Source organism: Hylobates moloch, unplaced genomic scaffold (assembly GCF_009828535.3).
Source record: "Hylobates moloch isolate HMO894 unplaced genomic scaffold, HMol_V3 SCAFFOLD_3, whole genome shotgun sequence".
Taxonomy (NCBI): Eukaryota; Metazoa; Chordata; class Mammalia; order Primates; family Hylobatidae; genus Hylobates; species Hylobates moloch.
In genome coordinates this window covers 12,325,350-12,331,555 of record NW_026652278.1, presented here as the reverse complement: position 1 = coordinate 12,331,555, position 6,206 = coordinate 12,325,350, and positions in this window count along the sequence as shown.

Here is a 6,206-nt window from a genome sequence, read left to right as displayed (position 1 = left end):
GGACTTTTGCCCCATGATCTAGGGGTAGTTCTAGGTGTACCAGAAACCACTGGGTGATCTTGAATGGGTCACTGCAAATCACCTGGACCTCAGCTTCTAAGAAACAAGAAATCTAAATGGCATCCAAAAACAAAACAAAACAAAACAAAAACAAACCAGCAGCATTAAAAAACAAGAAGGCTGGCCGGGCGTGGTGGCTCACACCTGTAATCCCAGCACTTTGGGAGGACAAGGTGGGCGGATCACAAGGTCAGGAGACAGAGACCATCCTGGCCAACATGGTGAAACCCTGTCTGTACTAAAAATACAAAAATTAGCCAGGCATGTTGGTGCATGCCTGTAATCCCAGCTACTCAGGAGGCTGTGGCAGGAGAATTGCTTGAACCAGGGAGTTAGAGGTTGCGGTGAGTCAAGATCGCGCTACTGCTCTCCAGCCTGGCAACAGAGCAAGACTCCATCTCAAAAAAACAAAAAAACAACAACAAAAAAGAAAGCTGATTATATTTTAAATCACAGCGTCTACTCTTCAAAAGATACCTTACCAGGAGCTGAAACAGAGAAAATTGCTTAATGCAGCAATGCTCTGACTTTCACAGAGTAGGGAGTTCAGAGACCTGCACCTGAGGACTCCTCTTCATCCAGCTCCATTCCGCACACTTCCATTGTGAGCAGTGCCCCCTGGGTTGTGCAGTGAGGGACCCTGACTATCTTGCATTGTAGCTCCCAACATAGTACCTGCCGACAGCAGAAAATCAATGCATGTTTGTGGACAGCCCATCTACTGGATTCTAACATCTCCACTCCATAGGATTTCATACTCTGTTTGTACTATGCTTGGCACAAGATCATGCCCACAAGCATAGCTCTTTGGTCATCCACAAATATGGAGAATTGATATTGGGCTGAGCATGGAAGAAAAAATAAAAACAAACCTAGTCTCTGACCTCACAGAAGGTCATGGTAGAAGGAAACATAGAGAATGGTGTTAGTCTGCCATGACTGGATTTGGGTCCTGGTTCTTCCAATGGGCTTATTCATGCAAATGTCTCAAGCAACTTCCCTAATTTCTGAGTGTCCATTTCATCTGCAAAATTAAAATGATATTCCCACTTTGTACACTGTTATGGGTCAAAATCAAATAACTTATAGAAAGCAACTAGCATATTGCCATCAAACTCAGAGCTCAAACGCCAGCCCCTTTCCCGTAGTGTTTCACAAAGAAGGGCACAGAGCTGTTAAAAAGCCTGAGCTTTTTTTTGCCTCTATATTGTAACAATGCCTGTCTACCTTTGGGACTGCCCTGCCCTGACCCAATTTCAGAACCAAGACTGTCCAATTATGTTCACATTGGCGCATTAATCATGCAGCTCCTGAGTGAAGGGCTCGCACTGTCCTGACTGTCATTACCTCCAGACCAGGCACTGGCAACCACTCCACAGATCATTGTTCCAAGCAAGCCATTGTTCCAGCTTTTTCCTCTGGGCAAGGCTTGGATGGAGTAAGGTCTTCTCCAGCCTCGGAGGCTACACTGTGCAGTTTCAGGGAAAGACAAAAGGCTGGATTCAGTCTGAACTCAGCCTGCACATGAAGCAGCTGCTCAACTAGCTGGAGCTCCAGGCCAGCTCTTGGGCTCCCAGGTCACAGGCCAAGCTCAGCCAGACAATAGCGGTGAGATGATGTCACCCTCCAGTGGGCAGGCAGCACCCAGGAGGTGGGGCCTTTAGTCACTCACTTCATTGTTACAGTCATAAGGAAGGAAAGCATTTAGTTATTTTCTTTAGGGAAAAAATTGTTAAAGGAAGAAAAGAGCTGAGTGCTCTTAGCAGCCCTCCCACCGCTTCTACTAGCAAGCCTCTTCTGTCTACCTGGCCACCGCCTGGTAGTGTTTATTTGTATAATAAAGGCTGAAACAGATTATACCTAGCCAGAGAACACATGCATTTGATAGAAGCTCATGTCTCAACTTCTTTGTAATCACTGCATTTTACACCTTTGTAATTTTCTTTGTGCTCCCTTGGAAGGCACCAAGCAATGGTTTTGTGTTCCCATCAGACTAACCTGATTTACAAAAAACAAAACAAAACAAAATAAAACAAACAAAAACTTAAGAAAAAAAGATTTTTTCTGCACAGTAAAAATGTGTTAAGGTAAAATGGCAGGCCCTATTTTTAGGGGGGGGCTCCAAAGCGCATTATCCATTGGCTCAGTGCAAACACATACTACCCTCCCCTGCTAATTCCACCCCCATAGAACTTCCTCTGCCTCTTCCATATAGGTTTTATCCACATTCAGCCACAGTGGAATTGCTTAGACATGTGTGTGCCTTCGTTGTGAGTGGGGAGCTCCAGGAGAGCACATATTATGTCCAATTCATCTGCACCTGCCCAACACCCCAGGAAGGCGCATAGCACCAGAAAGTAGGACTAGCTTTCACATATATTGAGAAACTGCAGGCTATGTGATCCCATATATTATCTCCAATACTAATATTATGCCTGTCTTCTGGAAAGAAATGGAAGTTCACTCTGAAATTCCAGGGATACTTTGCCCTTTTAAAGGAGTAGTTTCCCAGGTGTTTTTTAGACGTGGTGGACCATGTCTAAAATCTTTCTTTCCAAATAGCTCTACTTACCACCCTATACCAACAATTCTCATCCACAGCATCATGACCCACTGATGGGTCAAATTCATTTGTGAGTTGCAGTTCAAGTAATTTTTGCTAGTGAGACTTTAAGTGGCTAGGATATTAAAGTTTAAAAGACAAAAGAAAATTATAGCAGATTTCAGGCTGGCCACTAATGACCTGTTCTCACTCATTTGTCTTCCCATCTGCTTTTCTGAGGGAGAAGGAGGTAGAGGTGGGGAGTCCATCACCCTCTCCATCCTTTTCTGTCCTAGACACCCCAGGTCAGAGGGAGCCGCCATTGTTCATGTACTCTCCTAGCTTTGGCAACACATTCATGGAGGGCTCTACTTCCCAGAAAATTGCAGTGCAGAGGTTTTGGAATCTGTGTTCCCCATGGATTGTGATTGCTATCTACGCTGGGACAGGGGAAGACTGGCAACCCCTGACCTCCACTAGCACCTTTAGAAGACTTCAGATTATCAACTTCCTAAAATGGTTTTAGTTTAAAAAGCTACTCATCACTCAGCCCCATTAGAACTCCCCCAATCCCATGTTACAAAGAATAATATGTACCAACTACTTTTGGGAGGTTTTTTTTTTGTTTGTTTTTGTTTTGACAGAGTCTTGCTCTTGTCGCCTAGGCTGGAGTGCAGTGGCACAGCCTTGGCTCACTGTAACCTCCACCTCCTGGGTTTAAGCGATTCTCCTGCTTCAACTTCCCGAGTAGCTGAGATTACAGGTGTGCGCCACCACATCTGGCTAATTTTTTGTATTTTTAGTAGAGACGGGGTTTCACCATGTTAGCCAGGATGGTCTCGATCTCCTGACCTTGTGATCCACCCACCTTGGGCTCCCAAAGTGCTGGGATTACAGGCGTGAGCCACCACGCCTGGCCGGGAGTATTTTAATGTACTTTTTCATACCCCTTACTTTAGTTTATTTTCGAAATTGCCCTAAGAAGTAGACCAAGAAAATATCAACTATCCTGTTTTATGAATGATAAATTGTTTCTATGTTCTAAGGAGGCATCAAACAGCAGGGCAGGTGTGACAGGGACACATTGGTTTAAGCAAGCACGGTTCTTACTGAACAAGCAGTAATGCAGTCTCAGCTTTGTGTAGCACAAAGAGAGGCCTTTGGCCAGAAACCATGTGTATTGTTGTACTGTGAGATCAGCTTCTGCATTAATTGCCTGGGGAATATCCCCACTCGCTATTTTTTTTTTTTTTTTTTTGAGATGGAGTCTCGCTCTGTCGCCCAGGCTGGAGTGCAGTGGCGCGACCTCGGCTCACTGCAAGCTCCGCCTCCTGGGTTCATGCCATTCTCCTCCCTCAGCCTCCCAAGTAGCTGGGACCACAGGTGCCCGCCACCTCGCCCGGCTAATTTTTTGTATTTTTTTTTAGTAGAGACAGGGTTTCACCATGTTAGCCAGGATGGTCTCGATCTCCTGACCTCGTGATCCACCCGCCTCAGCCTCCCAAAGTGCTGGGATTACAGGCGTGAGCCACCGCGCCCGGCCCCCTATTTTTTTTTTTTTAAGCAATAAGCATTTTTGCATGAATCCAGAACCAGCACTCATGGACATATCTAAAAGAGCACAAAGCACTTTGGGAAGTAATTAAGAATTTATGCTTTTTTAGTCCCATCTCTATATCACAAAAGAGTACATGTGCAAGGATTGTAGATAGATTCACGAATGTAGAAATAGCCAGAAAAAAGACCTTGGAAATAAGGAAGCATTCAAGACCTAACTTTTGCTATTGAGAATTTATTCCAAACAGCTCAGCAGAAAAACCAAGCTAACTTTTAAATGGTGTGCACAAGATCACAGGGCTACTTTGCTTCATCAAGTACTTTTGTTTGAAATTTCTAAAAATCAAAATAAACAAAAATTTAAAAAATAAGACCTATGTAGAAATTTAAAATTACTGAAAGATTGCAAATCTATCAACAACATTTCATTTTCACAATACACATTAGTGCTGTTGTGTGAGAAGCCCGTAGACAAGGTGTTTGCCTTGGGGGCCATGCCGTCAGTCCCAGCCTCAGCAGGAACATGCCACATAGTGATCAGCAATTGCACCGTCACATGTTGTCAATGCATTTGAGTGCAGTAGGCATGTGCTCAGCTCTCCCACTTACAGCAATTTCATTAAGGCTGTGTGAAGATTTGAAGATACTGGGTGGCAAGGGCTTCGCGTTAGTAAGAACACCTCCCTGCCTCCCTGAAAAAGGGGGCAGAAAGCTGGGGGCTTATTGGCTCATGTAACTGAAAATACAAGAGGTAGAGAATGAGACATGGCCAGATCTGGAGGCACCAAGGACGTGAATCAACAGTTTTTTGTTTTTTTTTCTTTTTTTTTTTGAGATGGAGTCTTGCTCTGTCCCCCAGGCTGGAGTGCAGTGGCACGATCTCGGCTCACTGCAAGCTCTGCCTCCCAGGTTCACGCCATTCTCCTGCCTCAGCCTCCCGAGTAGCTGGGACTACAGGCGCCCGCCAACACGCCTGGCTAATTTTTTGTATTTTTAGTAGAGACGGGGTTTCACCGTGTTAGCCAGGATGGTCTCGATCTCCTGACCTTGTGATCCGCCCGCCTCGGCCTCCCAAAGTGCTGGGATTACAGGCTTGAGCCACCACGCCCGGCCGAATCAACAGTCTTATATCAGTCATCTCTGCTCTTCAAGGCTGTAATGGTTCATTTTATGTGTCAACTTGAGTGGGTCTCGGGGTGCCCAGATATTTGGTCAAACATTATTCTGGGTATGTCTGTGAAGGTGTTTTTGGATGAGATTAACATTTGCATTGGTAGACTGAGTAGAACAAATTTCTCTTTCTCATGAAAATGGGCCTTATCTAATTCCTTGAAGACCTGAACAGAACAAAAAGATGACCCCTCAGTAAGAGGAAGCTCCTTCTGCCTGACTGACTTGATCGAAGACATGTCTTTTCCAATCTTCAGACTGGAACCAAAACATCCATACTTCTTGGGTCTTGAGACTGCCTGCCTTTCAGTCTGCAACTTATACCATTGGCTCTCCTGGGTCTTCAGCTTGCCAACTGCAGATCTCGGCACTTCTCAGCTTTCAGTGTTGTGTGAACATCATAGAGCATACTTATGCAAACCTAGATGGTATAGCTCACTATATGCGTAGGCTGTATAGTAAAGCCTTTTGCTCCTAGCCTGCAAACCTGCACAGCATGTTAGTGTACTGAGCACTGTAGGCAGCCGTAACACAATGGTAAGCATTTGTGTATCTAAACATATAAAGATATGGTAAAACTATGGATTATAATCTTATGGGCTATTACTGACTGAAATGTCGTTATGCAGCACATGACTCTTGTGTATGTATGTATGTGTGTATATATATATATATATACAGCCTATTGGTTTCGTTTCTCTGGAGAAGCCTGATTCATAAAAAAGTGTTGGCTACATGCAGGCAGAACCTTCAAGCAGTTCCAGGCTTATGCTCTGTCTTAGCAATCCTGGTGGATTCTTTCTCAAATTTCAGCCTAAATCCTAGAATCGGTTCTGATTTCCCTGCTTGGGTCGTGTGCCCATCCCTGGACCAATCA